The following is a 27,522-nucleotide window of genomic DNA, read 5'->3' as shown; positions in this document are numbered from 1 at the left end:
ACTTTTGCGTCTCGGGAACGGATAAAGATACGAAGAGAATTTTGGAGGATTTTCAAGATTGGGATCTTAGGAACACGTGGTAAAAATTACAGTCATTTGCTGTGTATACCTATCTCGGCATCCGCAGCTAGGTTTTGGTCAGCTGGTAGTGGCCAAAATGTGGTAAATAAATCCATTTTGTGGTTTTTCAGAGGAAGCGCCCATGAACTAATGGTGCCCCCATAAGTCTCATCAAACCCAGTATAGGCTAAATCAAATGCAAAAAGAATCAACCAGTTAGCGCCAATTTCCTAAGCAGGAGGAAATGCGCTGGCCCTGTACTGTAGGATAGTGACAATAAGACGGCCCTTCTATTGGGTGCACAAATGGTCCCTAGCCTAAGGGCTGTCGAATACACTTGACCCTACCTTTTTCTCATCAATAGAACCCGAGGTATGAGCATCAGAAAATTCCGTTTTTATACGCGCAACATATTAGATATGCATGCTGTGCCATGCATACCGATTCGCTTCGCGGTTATTGCCTGTTTTCGTCATAGGAATGGTTCTGGCTTGCATTCTCCACTCCAGTCACGAAAGCGACACGTGAGAAATGACTGGTTCTGTGGTGCTTCATTTATCGTAAGCTACAAAATTTAACTGCTGTGCTGACTGCGCGGTATGTTTGTATGTTCTTACATTCATCTGCAACAACGGCATCTCCGAATATTCTAACGAGCCCATCACAACTGATACAGAACGTTTAGCTGTATACTCTTTCAGTAGTATATATTTAAGCTATGCTGCAATGATCTCATGGCACCATAGAGGTCTATATCACAGTGCAGACTTTCTCGGAGAATTTCGATGACGAAGTTTTCTCGGGTTATCAGCCGAGTCAAGGCGTCGTTCTGCGACAACGTTCCCACAAATTTCCTACTCGTCATCTTCAGGTGAAGTGTCTGGTCCATGACCAAAGAAAACGTCACCGTCAAAAAGGTCGTTAGCATTTCATTGAAAATTTCCAAATTAGTCAGCCATTTCGATTAGTCAAAATTCCCCAGAAAATCTCCCGTTGTGAATAGGCGGTTTCTTCGATGATGTTACATACAGACCATGGACTCGTAAGGCACGAAGACTGGATTGTGAATAGGATTCTAGAATGTACACTGTTTTTCAGTTTTATGAAATACGTCGAAGAAAATGATGTCTTTATATATCAGAGAATGCAGTTTTCGTGAAACAAAACTGAGTCTTTATTCACACGAAGTAAGGGTGCCATCGGCAGGGGATCTCAAGGTAATTACATACTTACTGGTTTCCTGGGGTTTTTTGACACCATTCCTCACAAGCAGCTTCTAATCAAATTGCATGCTTGTGGAGTGACGTCTCACTTGTGTGACTGGATCCACGACTACCTGTCAGACAGCTTCTTGACGGGAACGCAAGTGAAACAGAAGTTGCATGTGGTATTCCTCAAGGAAGTGTAATATATCCTCTACTGCTCGTAATCTATATAAACGATTTAGCCTTCGTAAACTTTTTCCAGATTATGCTGTCGTTTACCCCTAGCAAAGTTATCAGAAAATCGAAACCAGTTGCAAAAACAGTTAAACAAGATATTCGTATGCTGCGAGAAGTGGCAGTTTACCCAGAACAATAAAAACTTTAACTTCCTCCTCGTGAGTACAAAAAAAAAACAAAACAAAATTCCATTACATTTCGGTTACAGGAGACATAACACAAACTTTTAAGTAGCTAAGGATTTCATCCACGGACAGCTTAAACTGGAACATTCACATAGATAAAGTTGTAAAGTTGTGGTGAAGGCGAACCAAATACTGCCTTTTGTTGGTAAAACACTTAGAAGATGCAACAACTCCACTAAAGAGACTGGTTGTGCTATGCTTGCCCGTTCCTCACTGGAGTAATTGCTGTGCGATATGAGATCCTTAACACAGAGGATTGACAGGGGAAATTGAAAAAGTTCGAAGAAGGGTTGTTCGTTTTGTATTATCGAGAAGTAGAGGAGAGACAAGCAGGATGTTCCTTTTCGGAACGTTTATCTCCTTCTGGCTCTTACTGACACAGGTATGATGTGCAAGTTAGGGTGGCAGTCATTAAAACAAAGGCATTTTTCGTTGTAGCAAGATATTTTCATGAGATTTCAATCAACTATCTTCTCTGAATGCAAAAATACTTTGTTGGGTCCCAGCTACATCTTAATAAAATAAGAGAAATCAGAGCTCGCAATGAAGAATGAGATGTTCACTTTTTCCACATGCTATTCGAGACTGCAACGGTCGAGAAATGGTCTGAAAACGGCCCTATGACCAGTCTGGATTGCATAGTAGTCATATAGATGTAAATATAGGGTGCGCTGGTTTTTTTAAGAGCCATTTAGATACGCGCCATCATTTATTTGGGTAAATCAGGCAAATCCTAAATAAGGGAACCTGGATGAGAATTTGAACCCCGCTCCTACCGAAGAGATGTATGTGGGTGTCCTTTTAACACACTCGAGACTGGCCTCGGTCACCTTGCACTGCTATTTTTAATACATTGTACGAAAGTCATATGTGAATGTAACATATGTATGTTATGTTTCATTTGAAATGATGAAGTGTGGTTTATCTAATCAAAAAAAATTATTATGTAATATTAAAATCAGCGGACATACTAAATGTTTAACTGAATAGTGTTTTTATTAGAAATAAGAAGTTATACTCATCGAATTTACACGTAATTTGCGTGTGTTTGGTATATCTTGCCAAGTTAAGGCATTCAGAGAGCTACAACAGAATTTCGGTACCATGAGAATTTTTGCCATCGGGTCGTTTATCCCCTTCTCTCTCGTACTGAGATCGGAACACGCTTTGCAGACAGGGGCTGGCTGCGGTTTTTTAATGATACTTTTGCACTATCGGAGTAGTTTTACGAATGTTCATTTAGGCGGGGCAATATTTAAAATGCATCGATACATTGTTTTGGTTTATATTTGTTGTTGTTGTTGTTGTTAGGTCTTCAGTCCTGAGACTGGTTTGATGCAGCTCTCCATGCTACTCTATCCTGTGCAAGCTTCTTCATCTCCAAGTACCTACTGCAACCCACATCCCTCTGAATCTGCTTAGTGTATTAATCTCTAGGTCTCCCTCTATGATTTTTACCCTCCACGCTGCCCTCCAATACTAAATTGGTGATCCCTCGATGTCTCAGAACATGCCCTACCAACCGATCCCTTCTTCTAGTCAAGTTGTGCCACAAGCTTCTCTTCTCCCCAATTCTATTCAATACTTCATCATTAGTTATGTGATCTACCCACCTTATCTTCAGCATTCTTCTGTAGCATCACATTTCGAAAGCTTCTATTCTCTTCTTGTCTAAACTATTTATCGTCCACGTTTCACTTCCATACATGGCTACACTCCATACAAATACTTTCAGAAACGACTTCCTGACATTTAAATCTATATTCGATGTTAACAAATTTCTCTTCTTCAGAAACGCTTTCCTTGCCATTGCCAGTCTACATTTTATATCCTCTCTACTTCGACCATCATCAGTTATTTTGCTCCCCAAATAGCAAACCTCCTTTACTACTTTAAGTGTCTCATATCCTAATCTAATTCCCTCAACATCATCCGACTTAATTCGACTACGTTCCATTATCCTCGTTTTGCTTTTGTTGATGTTCATATTACTTACCTGATAATTGTCTGCCCCCGGTAGCTGAGAGGTCAGCGCGACAGAGTGTCAATCCTAAGGGCACGAGTTCGATTCCCGGCTGGGTCGGAGATTTGCCCCGCTCATTCCCGGCTGGGTCGGAGATTTGCCCCGCTCAGGGACTGGGTGTTGTGTTGTCATCATCAGTATTTCATCCCCATCGACGCGCAAGTCGCGTCAAATCGAAAGACTTGCACCCGGCGAACGGTCTACCCGACGGGAGGCCCTAGTCACACGACATTTACATTTATACTTACCTGATAATTCAGCCACACAGAATTTTAGATCAATATCAGAATCATCAATTTCTCCTTCTGAATTGGAAATGCCAATGTCTTCTTCCAGGGCATCGAAAAACAGCTTTCATTTAAATTACCAATTCTGTAGAGCGTTAACGTTGAGCCACTATAGGTACTACTACTAGACGGAAGGAATGCGGGAATCAGCACGGAGCAGATACGTACAAAGACATTTTGTGGAGTACAGAAAGATGAGAATTAGAAAGCAATGTTGTAGGACAAAGTAGAGAGACCCTTCGTTGAGCAGTCTGCATTGCTACCAACAGAGAACAGAGGGCGCAATGTTTGCTACGAATTTTTGCACAGAGCACGAGCAGGACTCGGGCGCCGTGTGCCCGACTGCTGCTGCACGAGGCCTAATCGGGCTCAGACCACCACGTGTTACACTCTAGTTGTTTTCATCTCCGGCACAGGTAGTGTTCAGTTGTCGGCTACAGCAAGTGTACACGCTGACATACGGCCGGAGGACGAACAGCATAGGTCGGAACGGGCGACGCGCAGCGCTGGAAGCGTGTACTCCCGGGAGACGGGCTTTGATGCGCCGTTACTCAGCCGTCTGGCATCACCCCTCAACCCGCACGTGCGGCTTCCAGCCGGGGTCGTTGGCTCCCGCCGCATACGAGAGAAACATGCCCTCAGAAGCCTTATTCCCGAGGTACGGCATTCAAATACACACTACACATCCGGTCACTGCGCAGAGGGACTCCCAGAAAAATTGATTTTACAGTGTGAAGCATTCAAACAGATTACTCACCCCCCGGAAACTGAAACAGTATTCGCTTCCCGCAAACTCCGCTGTAGTTCCTTTGAACAGGATATGACCGATTTTATTTCCCACTCTCGTTTCACCCGAGTTTCTACTCCGCCGTTGATGATCTCGACGTTGACGGGATGTAAAACCCTAAACTGCCTTCGTTATTCAAGCAGTACCATATATCAGCATTACACGTACAGTGTATCTAGCAGGCGACGGGAATTTTGTAATTTCGTTTGCTGTATTATTCCAATTCGCCTGATTTTTGTTATTGTGTTGATAAATATGTCTGAAAACTATCTGTAGAGTATTAGACGTCTCGCATATTTAGTCTGCTATCAGCCGTCAGAAAGGTTCCGGTGTTTGCTTAGTACCGGCGACTACTTTGTATTATGGTTCAAATGGCTCTGAGCACTATGGGACTTAACTTCTAAGGTCATCAGTCCCCTAGAACTTAGAACTAATTAAACCTAACTAACCTAAGGACATCACACACATCCACGCCCGTGGCAGGATTCGAAACTGCGACCGTAGTATTTTGTATTAAATTGATCAGGTAATTTGTATTAAATTTTGCTGTAAGAACGGAATAGCTGGCAATAAATGTTAAATACTGCTTCCGTTTAAGCTATTATGAGTAAATCAAGAGTTTACGAGTGGTGCAAGCTTTCTGTAGTAGACTCTAACTACGTTGAAGATGACGAGCGAATGGGCGCCTCACCACATAATCAGCCGATGAATTAGAGGAAAATGTGAAAGAAATGAATATGCAGTAAGGTCGAACGATCGACAAGATGTACTAAGTAAACATTTAACGCCATTTGCGCGTATGATTCGGAAAAAAATGGCTCGACTCATTGCGAAAGAATTCTTGGCTTTTAAGCCACGATAATGCACCTGTTCACACTTAGTTGATTGTTCGTGAGTTTTTTGGCCAAAAACAATACAGTGATGATGACCCAGCCTCAATATTCGCCACTCTGTTCCCAAAAATACGAAAACCTTAAAGGACCGTCGATTTACAAGCGTAGATAAAATAAAAAGTACGCGTGTCTGAGAGAACTAATAGGGATCCAAAAGATCGAGCTTTAGATGTCTTTTCGGGATTCAAAAAGTTTAACATACACATGTAATATTTAAAAGGGCTATGCTGAAGAGGATAACGTTGATGTGGGCGAATAAATAAAATTATTTCCAAACAACAAAAATTTCCTTATTTTACGAACACACCTTGCGAAACGTCCCCTTTGAAAATTAAGAATGACAGTGCTGGAAAACTTCTACGTTATTCGATACAGAAACAGGTGAGTAAAACTGAACGTACTCATACAGTTCTCTCTTTACTTATTCTGATCATCACTAAACTGACACACAATATTTTTAGCGCAACGCAATCTGACTTTCAATAATCCCAACAAAAGAATGGCCTGACTAACAATAACCTATACCTTTCATCAACCACTTACGTCACAAAACCTTCGTTACTCGAACTACTGCAATACAGCGAGCGCCAACACTGCCAGCTAAATGAAAGATTCTAGCTACTGAAGGCACTAACTACAGATAGGCATAGTTAGCAAATGAAAGATTTTGATAGAGAACAAACAATATATTTACCTTAATGTTCAAAAGTCATTATATATATATATATATATATATTATTTCATGACATCCAGTCTTACAGACTTCCTTTTTCTGACGGACGCACGTCCAGATCGTCCGCTCATAGTAACCCCCCAAAACTCTGGCGTCTCTCTCCCCCCATCCATCACTGCTAGCGGCTCACCTCCAACTGCCCAACGCTACGCGCTGTTCACATCCAACTGCCCAACACTACACTACCGAATTTCCAACAATGAGTCCAACCAGCCACAGACTTCACACAGCGCAGTCAGCGATTTTCATACAGAGCACTAGTTGGTGTTACCAACATAGAAACCTAAACAGCCTACTTAATACTTGTATTTGAACCAGACACATAAAAGTTGTTACCTAAATGAACGCAGTTTCCACCAGCTAGCTCAGAAGGAAAGTGTTCTGAGCACACTAATACACGATGAAGAAAACTTGATGGAGTCTGCTCGCGAAGAATGGATACAACAGCACAGTTTAGATATGCGTTCGTGGATAAAAAGGCGCATACTCATTCAGGCAACAGAGAAAGATGTACTAAGAGCAGTCTTTCCGCTCTGTAGCGCTCTTTCGGGCAAGACTGGAAGTCTGCTGAGCAAGTGTGACATTAGGTCAGTATTCGGACCACCATCGTCTCAGAGAATCTTGTGTATACCACGTGCCCTGAGAATGCTGGTAAAATTGCGTAGGGCGGATAATATGCACGATGTCCAAGTGTTGTAACGTAAGGTATGCAGCATATCACGTACTGAAAATTTGAAAAGTCAGTGATAGCAGCGCATAAATTTACGAAAAGTCGTAACTTCAGCTATGAAGATATCAAAAACCTATTCAACATTTTGTCTCACAGGAATTCTCTAGAAAAGAAACGGAACAAATTATCAAGTGCACCTTTACAAAGATATTGGTTCTATTCACAAGTATGAAACATTACAGGGCGAGGAGAATTACAGTTTCTTTATTCGCCGACTTACTGTACTTAGGCGTGCGAATCCCGCGCCGTCTTTCCACGTGTCGTCATTTCATCAATACTAAGCCAGAAACGATCAAATGAAAAGCACTCGTTGGTGCCGCCTGCCAGTCATCTCCTGACTATATACGTGCTGAAAATCTTCGAAAAACTGACTTTCACTGAAATGTTATACGACTTGAATGTGGAACGAATATTATGCATATGGTACTTTACTTGCAAAATAGCTTCAACTAAATCAGACCGTGTTTTGACCACTGTTTCAGTGACTCTACACTGGATCATCTGGTGTACTTTCTTGTCCAGGGTCCATCCCACCCAGTATACCACAAGAATCAAATAAAATCAACGCTTTTCTAAACGTGTGATGCGATGTCGTTCTCAGTAAAAGGGTATGACGAAATGTTTTGAACTTTGGATCACAAAGTACACCAGTAGACACAGAGGGAGACCATAGCAACTGTGCCCACAACGTCGGATTTATTTAGTGACGGTTATCTTACAACATGACACGACACAACGTCCAGAAAACATTTTCGCTAACACTGCCGCCGCGGAAGCCTGCACACTTACACCAACATGTAGGATAGGTTACAACGTTATTTCTCGACTACTTTCTGAAGGATTTTGACCCCAAGGTTCTAGGACACCGTGCAGATTAACCATGATGTTCCACAATGACTTGATGAGGCTTATACAATGATGATACCTTATAACTGACCACCTTCTTATTTCTCATTCATGTTCAGTTCGAATTGCATTCCGTTTCTAGTTACCTCCATCTCGTCGGGTCATTGATTAAGACATACATATAGCTTTTTGGATGAGTCGTCAACGTTGTAGCGGAACGTACTTCTGATAAACTATTCCTTGCCGGCCGGTGTAGCCGTGCGGTTCTAGGCGCTTCAGTCTGGAACCGCGTGACCGCTACGGTCGTAGGTTCGAATCCTGCCTCGGGCATGGATGTGTGTGATGTCCTTAGGTTAGTTAGTTTTAAGTGGTTCTAAGTTCTAGGGGACTGATGACCTCAGATGTTAAGTCCCATAGTGCTCAGAGCCATTTGAACCAAACAATTCCTTGTTCCGTTTTTAAAAGATGTGGAGGAAGAAGGACGGGATGTTGCCCTCCGTGTGAATGAGAGTTTTTCATTTCCCACCATAGTCACTTCGCGGAATGTATCCTAGGAGAAGATAACATGTTGCTTGAGTTTTTTTGGGGCGTACCCTCTCCAAATTTTAAGAGTAAACCTCTTGTTAATGCGTCTATGATACGTATTAAAGTAACCAGTGACGAAACGCACCGCCCTTCTTTAGATATTATTTATATCTATGAACCCCATCTTCTAAGGGCCACAGGCTGGCGAGCAGTAGGTTAAGAATCGTCGTAACGAGACATTTTGTTCAAAAAAATGGTTCAAATGGCTCTGAGCACTATGGGACTTAACATCTATGGTCATCAGTCCCCTAGAACTTAGAACTACTTATCCTAACTAACCTAAGGATAGCACACAACACCCAGTCATCACGAGGCAGAGAAAATCCCTGACCCCGCCGGGAATCGAACCCGGGAACCCGCTACCGCACGACCACGAGCTGCGGACGACATTTTGTAATCTACTCCATTTGTGGTTGAATTACATTTCCTAAGAATTCGTCCAATAAATATCTGTCTGGCGTCTACTCTTCCGTAAAACTAGCTATATGTGGTCGTTCTAATTTGCGTCCATCACGACAAATAGTTTTAGACATTTTACTGTCGTCACTGTTTTCAGTGACTGATCGCTAGTCGCATAATCTAAGACACATCTTAAGAATAGTGTGTGGTAGGGCTGCAGTTTATTGCCACTGCCGCTTAATTTGTAGTTCAAAAGTGCAATTTAGGAAGCTTCGAATTTTTCCGCACAGGAATAGAAGTGAACGCGTAGCTCATGACATTGTTTAGGGGAGGCGGAGGTGGTCAAATCCAAAAAATTACGATTTTTTTTTTTGCTACCGAAAATTAATTGGAACATTCCTCTTTAATGTAAACTTTGAATTAGTGTTCTACTCGCCCTAGAAGTGGAGTTATTACCATTTTCCCCCACGCCTGCAGAGGAAATAGGCGGCCGCTGGATGCATCTAACACCCTCTCGTGACTTCCTGGCGAACTGCTTGGGATTTTCTCGGCCTGTTACGCATACAGCGCCTTATGTTACGCATACAGCGAGTGTGCAAGGGTTGGCTACATTGTTTTGTGTGACAAATGAAGCGCTAAGAGCGCGGAACATCGTCTCTTTGCTGTTTACCGTTTCGAATTAGTTCACTGTTGCGCCTGTTGTTGGTAGTATTATACTTCTTGTGTAAAGCGTTGTTCTGGTTAGGATGCCACCTTTTAGTAACCGTGTATATAAGAAGAGGAAGAACGTAGGGGAAAGAAAATTAACACTAATACCAAGTTGCGATACTACAATTACTGAAACAGTGCGTTCTTCTGCTAAGCAACACATGGCCGGCCATAGCCCTGTGACATCTTCTAGCAAGAAGCTGACTGGTGGAAGTGACAGATTTCGTGAATATGTTAGTGACAGTGATGATATTAACGAATAACTGAATATTGGATTATTATCTTCTGTGCTGAAAGAAAGTGTTCTGTGCAAAATGTGTTCAAGTGTAGGAGTGGGACTAGAGATAACAAAGCACTTTGGTTTAGCTTGTGAGATGAAGATAATCTGTGCATGTTGCAAGCATCAAGTGACTTTCTACAATTCACATGCCAGTCTCTTTGGTGAAAATGGACGATCTAGAGTGTTTGATGTGAATGTTCGACTTGTGTATGGTCTTCGATCCATTGGAAAAGGGTCTGCTGCTGGTAAACTGTTTTGTGGTATTATGAACTTGCCATCGTCTCCAAGCAAATTTGGGTACTACTGTGAACTGGTAGGATCCTCTGTTGAAGATGTGGCTTTGAAAACCATGATGGAAGCAGTGGAGGAATCTGTAGAAATGAACAGTGGTTCTAGGGATTTGGTAGTGGCATTAGATGGTTCCTGGCAAGAGAGGGGTCGTAAATCCCTGAATGTGGTTGTAACTGCTACTTGTGGTGATAGTGCAAAAGTGATAGATGTTGCAATATTATCAAAACATTGTAGGTGCAAAAATAAAATCAAAGGAGAGCACAGTGGAATCTGTGAGGCAAATTTTAGTGGATCAAGTGGAGCAATGGAGTGGATGGAGTGAAACAAATTTTTGAATGTTCAGTTCCCAGATACAACGTTAGGTACAACTACTACCTTGGGGATGGTGACTCCAAAGGTTTCAAGACTATAGAGGAACTGAAACCATATGGAAATGAATTTGTAGTTGAAAAGTTGGAGTGCATTGGGCATGTGCAAAAGTGTATGGGTGCACGGCTTCGAAGGCTCAAACAAACTTTGGGTTCAAGTAAGCTCAGTGATGGAAAGACAATAGGAGGGAGAGGCAGGCTTACTGATGAGGTGATTGAACGTCTACAGAGATACTATGGGTATGCTATAAGGCAAAATACTAGTAATGTTAGTGACATGCGAAAAGCAGTGTGGGCATTGTTCCTTCATACTGTCTCTTCCAATGAATACCCTCAACACAGCCTGTGCCCAAAAGATTCCTGGAGCAAATATAATGCAAAAAAGGACTATGATCACAAACATGGTTTGCCAGCAGCTGTGATAAATGCAATAAAACCAATTTTTCATGACTTAGCACAGTCAGAATTGTTACACAAATGTCTACACGGAAAGACGCAGAATCCTAATGAGGGCGTAAACAATTTGATTTGGAAAGTGATTCCTAAAAGGGTGTTTGCAAGCATAAAAACACTGCACTTTGGCATTTATGATGCAATAGTAACCTACAACCAAGGGAACAGTATGAAGTGTGAAGTTGTGAAGGCATTGGGATTTACAGCTGGGGTGAACACTGTACGAGCACTAAGAAATATTGACAGAGAAAGGATAAGAGGAGCAGAAAGAAGAGAAAGGCATATGAAGTTTGATGGAACAACAGGCCAGAAAAGAAGACAGAAGAGGAAGCTTTTGGAGGATGAAGAAGAAGACCCTGATAATCCATCCTATAGTGCAGGAATGTATTGAGAAACTTTGATAGCCATTTCCCGTAAATTATAATTTTTCGAATATAAGGAACATTTTCTCAAAATCCACTCAAGCTAGAGAGATGAAATTTTTGTACAGCACTCCTAGTGGTCGAACTTACATTGTAACACAGCCATTTGGCAATATGTTCAGTAGTTTCATTTCAGTTTAATTATAAAGCAATTATTTGTAAAAAAATTTGGGTCATTAATAAAAAAATAATTGGAAGGAAACTAGAAAAGATACTCCAAAATCCCTCTGTCATAACTGCAATACTAAACCACTCTATATGTTAAAAAAGTTCAAATTTTTCTATTTGCTAGTTTATTCATAAATGTTCCTCAAACTTAGTGATTTTAAAATGGGCAGCATAGGCACCTCTGGCTCCCCTTAAGCTTCGAACACGACGCAACGTTGGCGGCAGAAAGTAAGAGTTTCGAAGAACTAATGCACTCGGTTGGGTTGAGAACAAGCAAAACAAAAACCGAAGTGATGAAGAGTAATGTAGTTATATATTTGGCTTCGCGAATATAAAAACAAACAAATATTTATAAGACTCGTCAGAAGGAAATGAAAAAAACAGTCCAAAGTCTGGAAAGCTTGATTACACATGTCTATTGTACCAAGGGGAACATATGAAGCCAATCGGTGCATCTGGTGAAACATTTCCTCATCTAGAATTGCGACGTATGTTTCTGAAAATGTCGTTTGGAGATCATCACTGAAATAAAGTCACACGTGGACTGAAAAAAAAGGTGTAAAGAAGTGGAAGGAGTTGTGGTAAAGGTAGAAGATAGTTTCTTAGATAAAATCAGGAATGAGGAAGTTCTTTAAATAAGAAGAAACAAGTCTACAGATAACTTTTACCAGGAGAAGACACTTAAAAGAGGATATGGCAGCAGTGAGTTTGTCTGGAAGCAGCAGATGAAAGAAAAAATTATTGTGGCAGACAAAGATTGTTAAAGATCCAACATAGTTCGAGGATGTTGGGTGCACTACATGCATAGATACCGGGTGGTTATAATTAAAGTAAAACTGCTCACGCAGGTCCAGTATGGGCTGTAATTGTCGCAGGGACAATGAAACTTAGTAGAATGTGAAACTAGTTCCAATTTGGCAACCAGGCGCAAAACTGGCACTGTACAGCACCTCGTCGACGTCTCCGGTCTTCATGTTGAACAAAATGCGTAATTGGCGGTTAATAATAAAATCAACGTTATGCCTTTCTCTCGTGATTAATCTTTTCCGCCCGTATCCCGTTCCTAAGCCACGACATATGGAAAATTTCTATATGTCTTTCTTGCATTCACAGAGCCAGATTTGCACCTGGTGGCCAAAATTGGAACCAGCTTTTTTTTTTTTTTTCAGGGTAAATCGGTTCTGCATTAACACATTAGAGTATCAACCAAAATTCTCTTCCATACGACAATTGCAGCCCACATTGTGAGTAACTGCACTTTAATTACATCTACCACCTCAAGATGAGTAGAGGACTTGAGACGAAATACGCTTCGTCACAGTGGCGCGCTGTAGCTCATAGTGCCCTGTACTGTGTGATTCGACCAGATTCGTGTCGCCCGTCGTGTGCAGCTGCCACCGTCCTCCCTGGCTTGGCCTTGGCCATGAATCGGAAGGTTAACGAGGAGAGAATGGAGGATGCAGTGGCTAATGCAATTACAGACGAGCTCTCTTGTCCTCGGCGTTGACAACTACATCACGCGAGCGCCCGTATACGCTGCCCCTCGGAATTCTCTGTCAAGGAGCTTTCTCGTCAGAATACGCTCTCTTAGCTGCCATTCATGGTTCCTGCACTACCCACAGATCCGAACGGATTCGTTTCAATGACTAATTCAAAGCCTGAAGTCGTCAGTGCCTCCTTCCTCCTATTCAAAATATCACGGAAGCTCCGTGGCTGCCCAACGAAGATAACAGTGCCCATGGGATCCAGAAAGTAGTTAATACCAGCGCGTTCGCTGTGAGCCAAACCGCTTAAAAAATGGCTCTGAGCACTATGGGACTTAACAACTGTGGTCATAAGTCCCCTAGAACTTAGAACTACTTAAACCTAACTAACCTAAGGGCATCACACACATCCATGCCCGAGGCAGGATTCGAACCTGCGACCGTAGCGGTCACGCGGTTCCAGACTGAAGCGCCTAGAACCGCACGGCCACACCGGCCGGCAACACAAACCGCTTAAAACCTGGACAGATCGGGAAAGAAAAGTGCTCGTTCCGTTTAAGTTCCGCGAAATCTTGCCCTTGCCCAGTGCTGCAGTGTCATTCCAGTCTCAAGTCGATACGGTACGTGCCGCGATAATTGACGTTAAACAGTGAATCAGATAACGACACATTTTTCAGATTTGTTTTTGTGGCCTGTCTAATAGAAGACAGCGTTCTTGCCTGGTTCTTGTTACCAAAATAAGATGGGGAGCACACTGGAAGATATGTTTCCAACTTTTTATTATTAACCAGTGAATTCAGGTATATCTACTTAAAACTAAATTACTACCGATATTATCCGAAGTCGTAAGCTACAAAATTTTCTCAGCTTGTTTGCAATTTTGAAAATGGCTCTCCTACTACCTTAATAGTATAGTCAACGAGTTAAAATGTATTTGTGTATATAAAAAATGGTTCAAATGGCTCTGAGCACTATGGGACTTAACTTCTGAGGTCATCAGTCCCCTAGAACTTAGAGCTACTTAAACCTAAGGACATCACACACACCCATGCTCGAGGCAGGATTCGAACCTGCGACCGTAGCGGTCGCGCGGTTCCAGACTGAAGCGACTAGAACCGCTCGGCCACGCCGGCCGGCATTTCTGTACATATATTTGTCCGGTTTTAGTGGACGGTCATATTTTTTCTACAGTGAGCCAGTGCCACACGGTAGAAATTGGTCCCTCGTTATTGCAGTTATCTCATAAACTATTAGTACCTACGCAGAAATGTCATTATGGTTTTCTACAGAGTTCTTGGAACTATACGGAATTGTGATCACAATTAATGTCGCAAAAATGGCAAAAAAAAATTTTACGAGATTACCATTTCCCGAGTAATATATTTTACGTGAAATGTTGCACAACTATTTAAATGTTGTGCAGAGAATTCCGGAAGTAAAACATATCTATCAAGAACTCTGAAAAAAATGGCGTAACTGAGAAGATTTTACACGCAAAATTTCCTGTGAGAAAACGATGCATGTCGTACTCCATCCGCCTCTGACATCTTCGGATCCTTTCATCTCGAGAGTTCAGAAAATGACAATTGACGAAGATGGACAGATGTCACCTGAGGTAAAAGATCTGCTTTTAGAACCACCTCCTAGTGGGCAACCCGACAGACACACTTCTGTAAGCAGTAATGACACAAACGACGATTGTGACCATGATTTCGATTGAAAAATGTAAAAATGGAATAAAACATTTCAGTACAGCAATGTCGAATTTTAATTCGTTATCACCGACGTGACAATATTCCCCGAGGTTTTACTCGTATCCACAAAATTTACAATTTTTTATCCACCAAATCAGTTCTGTCATTTTGAATTTTGTAATTCTGACATCGGATACCCAATCAGCGACCGAAAGAATCTGAAAAGGACGTTTTTCCCATTATGTCCTGGTTTTGAAGCGAGTTGGCCCACTGTGCGCCGATCCGCTGCTCGGTGCCAAGTTGAGGTGGCCGCGCCGTCATGACACATCGTAAACGGCACGTTGCGGTCTCCCGCACCTATTTTTTCCACCCAGACGCGTGTGCGGCAAGCCAGCTCGTCGCCTGATGAGCGGCATCCGTCCTACGCTGTGGGCGAGCTGCGTGAGCTCGCACACGCACACGCGCTCATACACACGCAGACGCACGCACCGGCGGAGCGGAGAGCCCGTCGCGAACGCACCGGAAGCTCGCGCTACGGACTGCGCCCCCCACACAATGCGTGCCAAAAAAAAAATGTGTTGGCGCCGCCGACAAACAGGGCGGCGAATAAATACCGCGGGAAACAAAATTACGAGCCGCCCGCCAGCGCCGCTAAATCCTCCACGCGTGTCCGCGCCGCGCCGCGACTAGCAGCGCCCCTGGCGGGCGACGCCGGCACCACGCGCTACTTCCCCAGCATCCGCTGTCCAAGGCCTATCCTGCCAACGGGACTCATTTACTGCTGTCCCTGTTACAGAGGTATCCAGTGGCGCGTACTACCATCGTCACCTGCAGCTTTTTCTCTAACTCTGATACCCAAATGGGGGGGGGGGGGGGTTCTTCACTTGACACCGCTGTACTCATTTAGAAAGAACTGAGTTCGAATCCTACTCGCGCCATTTTGATGCACGTCCTCTGTGGTTCCCGTAAACTGTTTTAAAATTATTTTGCATTGTACGATGCAATCATGACGAACAATTAGAACGCTGACATTACGATCGTCCTTCGAGCAGCCTTCTTCTGGGCGACTAAACTGCTGAGTTCAGGGAATGGTCTTCCTTGTACACAGACTGATTCAACTGCCCCTACCGCTGTCGTTCTATGCAACACGCAGTGTTGCATCTGGTCTTCAAAAAGCACACGAGACTTTTCATATTCTCTCGCTCACTACGTGGAGACTTCTGGTCCTACAGAAAAAATGAAGAGGACCTTTTTTTGTAGGAAATTTAAAGTTGTTAAATTTTGTAGCAGGATATATTTTCGCTAGTGGCCATAGTTTCCGAGTTATTCAAGAAAGGTTTTAAAAAATGACGTTCAAACTGATCCCCACTCCCACACTCAGCCCTCATCGGTCAGGATTTCCAGTATGTTGTTCGTGGCATTCCCTTATACCACTGTACGAAAATTTGCGACTGCACGAGTTCTTTCCCACATTCGACATTCTTTGGTATTCATTGACTGGCCTTATTACGCCACCAGCTTAGTCGAGCACTTACAAATTGTAAAACTAACGACTGTGTAAAATTTAACGGAATGAAGTGAAAAATTACATCGTTGTACTCCTCAGGTCTTTTGACGATGAAACTGTTGTGCTTGTAAGGGTGAAGTATGGATTGAATTTTTAACGTAATTAGTTTTAGGATAACGTTTACAGAAGTCGTTTCTCTTTCATTACCCTCACAGGCACGTTTAAATTAATAATGTTAACGAAATAGCCGACTATGATGCTGGCGTAATCGCCCAATCAATAGAGACCAAAAAAGGTCGAATATCGGAAATAGCCCGTGCAGCTGGAGCATTTTGTACAGTGGTAGGAGGAAGTGATGCGAACAGCATAATAGAAATCCTGACTGATGAGTGTGCAAGTGGAGGTGCATTTGAAGATCAGTTTTGTACGAATTTTGCGTGTAGAGAGCGAGAGAATATAGAAATCTCGCGTGGTGTTTATGAATTGCAGGCATAGCATTGCAGGTTGCATAAAATAACGGTGGTAGGGGTAGCTGACTTAGCTTGTATGTTGTCTTATTTCGGTTGTCAGGTGACAACCGACGTCACCAGCAATTCTACGGATGGTCTTCCCTATACATATCGGCATAATACATCGCCATCACTCGCAGTTTAGACGGCCTGAAGAGAAGGGCTGCAAAGACGACAGAAACGTCTCTCTTATTGCTTTGGCGTTTCGTAAGAGAACGGCCTGTCACCCAAAAGGTTTTTTTTATTATTGAAATTGACACTGTCCGTGGAACGATTCTTGGACTTTGAAAAGAATGGATAAATTGCAAAAGTAAATTTTAACAGAGTGCTGTCAATAATTCGCTGATTGTCTGAAGAGAGATGTACTTACATCATGTCTTCTAAACATCTCACGTAGCCCACGTTGGAATTCTTCCCCGTGTGCCAGGGGTTCTAGCATAGCTACTTTCAATGTTGGAACTAATTGTGCTCATTGCGATCACTATTATTACCACTGCATTAACGTTCAAAGTCGTTGGTTGGCAAAAAAGAAAAACATATTTGTCCTTTACTTTCCCTAGCGTTTATGCCGTTCAGTATGCGGTCTGCCTTGCCAGAATTTAGCAAATTTTATTTTATTAACTTACTTTGTCGCCGGACACCGCTCCTGACATTACAGTCGTCAAGGTAGTCAAAGGAATGGGAGGCGTGTGCACCCTTTGTGTGTGAATCGTGTAAGTTTGCTCTGTATGTGATGGCAATTTAACTGTTTTTGTATAGTATTCCCCTTGGCGATAGGTGGCGACCAGCCCAGCTTTTGCCTAAACGAGATCGGGAAACCGCCTATCAGGAGAATCCGACAGGAGAATTCGATCCGTATTGGGTTCATCTCTCAGTCTCGCAAGTTAGCACTCTGCGCGTTACGCTGTACGAGAAGATCACCTTGCCTTGTTTGTTTCTCAATTTGTGTGAAATGAGGGAGCTGGCAATATGGTGAATTCAGTGCCTCGAGCGAGGCAGTAACCTTCGATAAATCAGAGCTATGATTGCCATAACGACCATCGTAACCATTCTACGTCACTGTTTTTCCTCGAGAGTCATTTAACATCTTACTGAACAATGCTCAAGACACTTTTCGTGTTTGTTTTCCACTTTTGTAACTGTAGTTCCCCTTTCCCCGCTTGGATAACTGGATTAGGTTAGGGACGCACAAATCGACAAAGTGGCGTCAAATACAAAGATTTGCACAGGGCCGTTGAACCACTAGTGTGGTTATTATCATCTAAATACATAGTTAAGTTTCTATGGAACCCTTAGAACTCTAATCCTACTCAGACTTCTGATTTTTGTATGCTTTATCATTTTCTAGTTACAGGGGGCTGTTTGAGAAATGACCCACTGTACAGTCACAGACTTTTCAGCGAAATGCTAGGAGAGTGCTAGCGACGCAGGAGGAGTATCCATTGGGAGTACTTGACAGGGGTTTTCCAATGTTGGGATTGGCCTTGGAAACCAATGGAAACATTTAGAGAAACTTTGTTAGAATTTTGGAATGGGAATGATTTTTAATTTAACTCTGGGACATTACGTATTAGAGAAAAAAAAGTGAAAACCTAGAATTCTAGTATATCCATATTTACATAGATCGGGGATTCTAGCTGTTAATATGTTTTTATGTGAGTACTAATACAATCTTCGGCTAAATTCAAAGATCTTGCTCTATTTGCTATCGATTTCAGTGCAACAATGCGCCATCTTAAGGCCCATCTGTGATAAACTCGTTGACCAGTCCACAACACACCTCAAAAGAGAGCACGGTCAAATCGCCTTCCACGACGATGAAGTTGTTCCTTCGTGCTTGTGGTGTTGGTACGACACTGTTTACATCTGTCAGAAACAAATTCCGTGTTCGCAAAGACAAAGTTTTGATGGACTGGAAGAGTCTGTTGCCGCTTTCCTGTGTTTGCGAATTAAATCTGGATTTTCAAAACACTGTCTCCTGCAAACCACAATGATTTTTTTTTTTTTTCGTTTTCCTTCGATTTCCTTATCCAAAGAAGTTTCACCACTTGTTTGTCATCTTCACCGGGCGTCGTTTGACTTTTATAAGATGGTTGGTTTTCTGTTTTAGTCCATGCACATTTTATAGTTTTGTGATCTAAACTAAAAGAAAAACAACCAGACGTTTTGAATGTTACAAGAGTAAAACGAGGATCACTGAAGATAACCCATACGTGTCGAAACGTGTTTAGGTGAAGAATGAAAACAAAGGACAAATACTGTCAATTGTAGAAGACGTGTTTTAAAACTCAAAATACAAAAATAAAGATTTCACAACATTAACTGAAAGCTAGAAAATAAAGTCTTCTTTGCAGAATACATTAACAGATGAACAATAGTCTTGCTAATCAAGTGACTAGTTCACTGGTCACTCAGGCGTTCTTAGTGATATGCAACAGAAGGAGGTGATGCAGTGGTCAGCATACTGGACTCGCACTCTGGAGGACGTCGGTTCAGATCCGAGTCCAGTCATCCAGATTTAGGTTTTTCGTGATTTCTCTAATTCGCTCCAGGCAATTGCCGGCGTGGTTCCTTTCAAAAGAGCGCTACCGATTTCCTTCCCCATCCTTTCGAAATAAATCCGAGCTTGTGCTCCGTCTCGAATCACCGCGCCGTCGACGGAACGTTAAAATCTAATCTTCCTTTTTTCGTATTATGCGGGTGCAGGGCATAAAACGCGGGTACCGGCGGGTCACAAATTTAGCTACTGGAGTTCCCCTCGTAGACTCCGTTCAGTCACGTAGATTCGGGATCTGACAAATTTGACGCTGCGTCGCTTTCATCGTGTCTCGGACGACGGATGTGGCCTCAGTGTGCTGTCAGAACGAAAGGCCTGAGGGATGTGCTTCCGGAAAATTAAGCGACGGGCTGTGGGCGGCATCCGGTGCTGTCCGTGTGGCTGATGCAGGGCGCACCGGACCTGAGTTTATCGGCGCGAGTATAACTCACCGGACAGTTGGCGACCCTGGGTGGAGCGCTGCACTGCGCGGGCCGCCAATATCTGCAGGTGTGGCGCGGAGAGGTGAGGGGGGGATTCCCCGCAAGGATAACACGAGGCGTGCAGCGCTCGCCACCCCACTGCTGCCACCCGTCCCGCCCGAAACACCGGCGGCAATCTGGAGCGGCGCAGCTCCTGCCGTAAATAACGCGTCCGGAGCCCGCGGCGTGTGGATGGAACGGCGGCAGGGAGGCAGAGGGGGAGGGGCAGGGAGGCAGAGGGGGAGGAGAAGGCCGTCCGAGGACATATTTCATGGGCCGTAGCTTCCGGCTTAGCGACTTGTCTGTAACGCGCTTTGTTACCTGTCGCACCAGTCGAAAGGATTTTGGCTGCGTGACACATAGCAGTCGGTCGGTTGCATCAACTGCTGACTAATTGACTACGTTTCCCGCACACCCTGTCCCTAGGTTTTCACCGTTTTTTTAGCTTTATGTCCCTTTCTTTCCCACTATTTACCTGTGTGCGAACCTACTGTTAGCCGTGAAACAATTACCGTGCGCACACACGCAGCTTCGAGCACTGGCACGCATGCACCAGACAAGTACTAAACACCGAGCAGAATATATGGAGTAGAGAGGGAGAAACTGAAATCACGGCGATTCGGAAAGAGAAGAAAATGAATGGTAGCAACAAAGTAGAAACAAGCACCACCTGCAGAAAAATATACTAGCATTTCAAACGAAATCTATTTGCATCATCATTACATTAAAATATTTTATAATTTAAACAACAAGAAATGTAATTTACAGTTTCTGCTGTGGACGTTACTTTTCGCCTGAGCTATTACAGCATATTCTCTTTTGTGTTCCTACGCTTAAGAAGTTCTTCCACTTCATTTAAGAAACTTCGGCAGATACTCATGAAGAAATTTCGATTACAAGGGATTCGTAATTCAGACGGTAAAAACGGGACCCTTATATGGAAATGTCGTGTGGCTAGGGCCTCCCGTCGGGTAGACCGTTCGCCTGGTGCAGGTCTTTCGATTTGACGCCACTTCGGCGACCTGCACGTCGATGGGACCCTTATATGATCCTTGTTGTCCGTGTATACCTGCATGCCTGTCTGTATATCTATCCGACTGTTAAGAAACCTTCTTCTCAAGAACGGTTAGGCGTATCAATTCAAATTTATGTCACGTACTGAGGTCAACGGTCACTTGGCGGTGTGAAACATTATGATCAATGCAGTCCCAATGTACGGCCATAGTATATCATACAGAGGATAGGCAAAATAATATGAACACCTGCACTTACTTGGGGATGGTTTATTAATAATGGGTTGGACCCCCATTCTTCTTGAAGTACTGGCATATAATGATTGTGTAGTCTCCAGTAGAATGTTATGCCACCCTCCGATCAGAACCTCTTCTAACTCCTGTAACAACGAGGGAGGCGGAAATCTGCTCCAGAGTCTGCGCTCCAGTACCGCCCACAAGGATACGATAATGGCCGCGCGGGATGAGCCGTGCGGTCTGTGCGCTGCAGTCATGGACTGTGCGGCTGGTCCCGGCGGAGGTTCGAGTCCTCCCTCGGGCATGGGTGTGTTTGTCCTTAGGATAATTTAGGTTACGTAGTGTGTAAGCTTAGGGACTGATGACCTTTGCAGTTAAGTCCGGTAAGATTTGACACACATTTGACCCTTTTTTTATTTTTATATACGATAATGTTCAAGTCCGGGGACTGTACTGGCCAGGGAAGACGAGGCAGCCCAGTTGCATGCTCCTCATACCGCTATTGTACAGTCCTGTCTGTGTGAATCGGTGCATTATCGTCCTGAAATATGCCGTCATTGTTGGGGAACAACATCTTAATCATGGGGTGCATATGATCAACTAAAGTTTTCACATAATCGTTGGCTGTAGCACGGCCGTTGAGAGTAATGATGGGACAAGCATAATACCATGATATGGCAGCCCACACCATCACACTTCCACCTCCGTACTTAATCGTTGGGATCAAGCAATCAGGATTGTAGGCTTCTTTTGGCGTTTTCAGACGTAAATCCGGCCCGATGTTGGAAATAACGGAAACGTTTACCCGTCGGACCATATGACGTGTTTCCACTGACCAGCCATCCATGATTCATGCTCCTGACACCATGTTTTACGCTTCTTTGTGTTGGTTGTCGTCACTAATGGTTTCGGTATAGCAGCTTGTCCATGAATATTCGCTTTATGGAGTTCTCGGCGAACAGATATGGGGTCTCGAAGATGACTATTGAGCTCTTCAGTCACTTTAGCCTATGTTATGTGTTGTTTTAACACAGTTCGTGTTTGTGTACGACGACCTCTTGTCATTTAGTTTTGATTTGCGCCCACTATTAAGTTAACGCGATGATGTCTTCCGTTGTTTTGTGTAGCCTGTCTTGACTGTTAAAAAAATTGCTCTTGAAACATTCAATAAGTTAGCTGTCTTGGTTACTGATGCTTCAGCTAATCGGGCCCCCACAATGTGCCCTCTTTGTATCTCTGTTAGGTCTTTCACTGCACGTCGAACTCGGCCTCTGAATACAGATACGAAGTGTGCACTACTCGTGAACAACCTTCACTGATGCCTAGTCCGTACTGAACACGCACAGTCCAGCGCGACACGTGCCTTACCTACGTCGTTGATCGTCAAACACAACCATCCCATTACTACTACTGTTCACATTATTTTGCCTATGCCCTGTATATTTTGACACTCATTCACAAAAACGTATAGGGTACGTCCTGTTGACCTAGATTCGTGAAATTTGGTAAGAAGCAATGTTTCACAATACAATAATTAAGTTTGTGCGGAACATATCAGTGCGCGATTTCTACTAGCATTAGGCTATTTTTTTCCTTTTTCATGCTTTGTTTTGGGTTTACTATATGAAGTAAAACACATCAGTGATGAAGCAGCAATTACGTCAGATTCATGACAGGAGAACTGTGACGTTCTTCCAGCAAAACTCGTCTCATTTCTCGTGTTACTTGTCTGAACTAACTGCTGTAGCACCAGTGAACTGCGTCTCTTAATCTATGCGCACATAAGACGAAACGGAGGAAATGTTCTTTGCCACCGAGTAATATCGGTGGCGCTTGTGTATCTGTGGAAGCAAGAGCAGTGGCGCGGTTTGCGGATTTGAAAGGACAGAGAGCATACTGTAGCATCAGTCTGCCGGCGCCTCGGTAGCTTGCCGAAATGTATACTGCCAGAATATGAGGTGACGGAATAAGCTTTCTGTGACTGTACGCACAGGATGTAATGGATTACTTATTGCGCCGCGAAAACATGAAAATACGCTGGATGGGGGCTTTGCTGCACTATCAGATGGCAGTCGCTGTATTTAATGTAGGTTTACTATTCCTGAGAATCCAACACTCGAAATATCTGCAGTCTCCTATTATTTCATTGCGATACATTCCTCGACAGCACTCCACTTGAGAATAATATATTCACTGATTCAAACTTTAGCAGAAATACAGCCGTGCTAAAGTTTGTAAATAGTGAAATATTATTCTCAAGTGCAGTGCTGCCGACATATCACAATGAAGCAGAACGGGACTGCAGATACATCATTGGTTTCTCAGGAACTGTAAACCTAAACTAAAGACAGGAATTAGCATCTGATGGTGGGACAATGCCTCCGAAACATTTGTAAATTAAAAGTCTTACATCTAGTGACTGCTTACGTTGTGTTTTTATTTACTACTATTATACTGCTACTACTACTACTAGATTGGCCACACAAACCGCAGTCGGTCTTTGGCCTATCCAGTCGCCATCTCCCAACCCCCTTTTATTCTTCTCCAGTTAGTCTCATCCTCTTTCATATCCTGCCTCATACCGACAATTTATCTCTGTCACGGTCACTGCATTGGTCTTTTACCCCTGATGTCTTGTTCCACACCTGCCTGGTGAGCTGGTGTTCTCGACGCAATACATGCCCATGCCACTTCAGTCTGCTCTCTTTAATCACAGCCACAATGTCCAGCGATTTGTACAAATCCTGCAATTCGCAGTTTTCCTTTTTCGTCAGTCGTTTCCATCTTTTACTAGTCCAAAAATCTGTCTCAGAATAGCATTCGAAATTCTCAGATATCAGAAGTTTACTTTCCGTCTTTTAGATAAGAGTCCAGGTCTGTACTCTGCACAGGGCAACGGGCAGTGTTACAGTCGTGTAAATCCTGATCTTCGTGGATCTCGTTAGAAGCTGGAACTGGAGCAGCTGTCCTCGGGAAAACCTGACCTGATCTGTTACCTATTTGGATTCGTAGCAGTGAGCACTGCCCCAGCATCACTGAACTATTTTAACCTTTCAATGACTTTATAACCCATTTTATTTACTTAACTTTTCTTTATCTACATCTACATGATCACTCTACAATTCAAAATTAACTGCATGGCAATGTTTTCATCGAACCACTTTTGTAATGTTCCATTCTCGAACAGCGCGCGGGAGAAACGAACACTTAAATATTTCCGTGCGATCTCTGATTTATTACGATGATCATTACTACCTATGTAGGTTGCTCGTTGATATTTCGTGGAAAGATTTCGGCGCAACGAAATGCGCCTATGTTTTAATGATTGCCACCCCAACACTCGTATTACATCCGTGACACTTTCTCCCTGTTTCGCGATAATACAGAAGGAGTCACCCTGCTTTGAAATTTTGCTTGCATTGACTTACAAGCTTGAAGTTTTTACACCGCCAAGGGACCAAAGACCTAAGTGTGTGACATAAATTTCAACTTAATACGTCTAACCGTTTGTAAGAAAGAGAGGTCTGAACCAACGGACAGACAACAAGCCTGTGGGATAACAAATGACGAAAATAGTTTTTTCGTGTGATTTAATAACAAATTATCAATTTTCAGATTTCTTCCCGTACTTGTACTGTAGAACCTTCCTTCCTGAAAAATTTCATGATCCTAGGTGAAAGAAAAGTGCCCTATAAGTTCCGATGAGTGTGTTGTGAGATTACCAAAATACGTGACGTAAATGCCCGTATCTTTTTATTCCGTTGACGTAGAAACTCGCCAAGGGATCATAATTCTCAGTACCTGATAGAAATTTCAAAGTGATAACTCTACCGGCTCCTGAGAAGAAACATTCCTAACAGTCGGACGGACATACAGACAGATGGACAAGAAATTGATCCCATAAGGTTTCGGTTTTTGCCGTTCCAGGTACGGAACCCTAAAAGTTATGTTATGTCATGTAGAATCCCTATATCCGAAACACACTGTTCAACCAGAACATTATGACCACCGACCTCCTATCAATATAAACCCGTCCAGACGAAACCAGTGTCACCTGGTGAGCAATGACTGCTAGTCAGACACACGCACGGTGCATGTAGTATCAGTGGGCGTGCTGTCCACGTGTAGTTTAAGCGAGGGCAGATTGTGATGGTCCGGAGGCACGACACGAGCATTTCGGAAATTGCCCGACTTGTCGGGAGTTAAAAGAGTGCCGTGATGAGTGTCTTCAGCACGTGGAGAAACCAAGGCGAAACCATGCCCAGACGTCAAGGGGTTGGGCGGCCACTCCTCATTACATATGTCGAAAGTCGTAGGCTGTGCAGATGAACTGCGGCTGAACTGAAATCCTACTTTAATGCTGGCAGAGTACAAGTGTGTCTGACAACACAGTGCACCAAACACTCCTAACGATGGGCCTTCCAAGTCGACGACTGATGCATGAGCCAATGTTTACACCACGACATCGGCAACTACGACTGAAATGGGCACGTGACCATTTGCACTGGACACTGGCAGAGCGTTGCATGACCTGATGAATCTCGATACCTTCTTCAGCATGGCGATGGAAAAGCGGGAATCTGTCGTCTTCCAGGAGAACATCTCCTGAACACTTGCACAGCGGGACGGAGACAATTTGGTAGCGGCTCCATTAAGCTCTGGGGAACATTCACATGTGCATATTGGGTCCAGTAGGTACCGTGCACGGCACTATGACATCTACATCTACATGATTACTCTGCTAATCACAATAAAGTGCCTGGCAAAGGGTTCAATGAACCACCTTCGAGCTGTCTCTCTACCGTTCCACTCTCGAACGGCACGCGGGAAAAACGAGAACTTAAATTTTTCTGTGCGACCCCTCATTTCTCTTATTTTATCCTGATGATCATTTCTCCCTATGTAGGTGGGTGCCAACAGAATGTTTTCGCAATCGGAGGAGAAAATTGGTGATTGAAATTTCATGAGAAGATCCCGTCGCAACGAAAAACGCCTTTGTTTTAAGGATTGCCACTCCAATTCACATATCATGTGTGTGACACTATCTCCCCTATTTCGCGATAATACAAAACGAGCTGCCCTTCTTCGTACTTTTTGGATGTCAACCGTCAGTCCCATCTGATGCGGATCCCACACCGCACAGCAATACTCCAGAATAGGGCCGACAAGCGTGGTGTAAGCAGTCTCTTTAGTAGACTTGTTCCACCTTCTACGTGTTCTGCCAATAAATTGCAGTCTTTGGTTTGCTCTACCCACAATGTTATATATGTCACAATTCCAATTTAGGTTATTTGTAATTGTAATCCCTAAGTATTTAGTTGAATTTACAGCCTTCAGGTTTGTGTCTTTTCGCGTAATCGAAATTTAGCTGATTTCTTTTAGTACTCATGTGAATAACTTCACACTTTTCCTTATTCAGGGTCAATTGCCACTTTTCGCACCATACAGATATCTTATCGAAATCATTTTGCAAGTCGTTTTGATCATCTGATGCCTTTACAATACGGTAAATGACAGCATCATCTGCAAACAATCTAAGACTGCTGCTCACATTGCCTCCTATGTCGTTAATATAGATGAGGAGCAATAGAGGGCCATGGAGTATCGTACACTGATTGCAGATCACGTACACACCTTCACGACGATCATGTTTACCGATTGCTGTGGCATTTTTCAACACGATAGTGCGCCATGTCACAAGGCCAGGACTGTGATGGATTCTTTCGAAGTAGTGGCAAGTTCCAATTGATGTGGTGGCTGCCGTGGAACACATTTGGGATGTGATTGAATGTGGTTTCAGTGCTCATTGGCGCCCTTCCCGGAATTTATGGAAATTGGGTAACTTGTGTGTGCAGACGTGGTGCCAACTCCTTCAGAGACATACCGAGACATCATTATCGCTGTTATCCGTGCCGAGGTAGGTAGTAATAATGTTCTGGCTGGTCAGTGTATCTTAGAGTCATGGCTCAGAGACAGTCGGTATCGGAAGACCGAAGCCAGGCGAGTGGACCGCCGCGGAGAACAGTCCGGGCGCCGTCACAGTTGGTTAGCCGGCGGCCGGCGCCTTATTTCCCGACCGCCGTATACCAGCGAGCCCGAGCCGGAGGCGGTGCTACATCAGCGGCGGTAACTCAGCCCGGGAGCGTGTCTTCCTCTGCCCCCGCCGCCGCCGCCCCGGCGTCTACACACGAATTCCATTAGCGCCGCCTTCCCCGCAAACTTGCCGTCGCTGGCTGCCCGGAGGCGGCCGTCGTAAAGACGCCGCGCGGACGACAAACAGCGGCCGCACTGTCGGCGTCGCCGGCGCACCGCGGGCCGTAAACTGCCGCTGGCTGCTGGCCGCTGGCCGCTGGCCGCTGTCTCCTGGCCGGCCGCCGACCCGGCGTCACCCCCGATCCCT

This window comes from Schistocerca serialis, chromosome 5, assembly GCF_023864345.2.
Source record: "Schistocerca serialis cubense isolate TAMUIC-IGC-003099 chromosome 5, iqSchSeri2.2, whole genome shotgun sequence".
Taxonomy (NCBI): Eukaryota; Metazoa; Arthropoda; class Insecta; order Orthoptera; family Acrididae; genus Schistocerca; species Schistocerca serialis.
Note: the sequence above shows the minus strand (reverse complement) of the source record.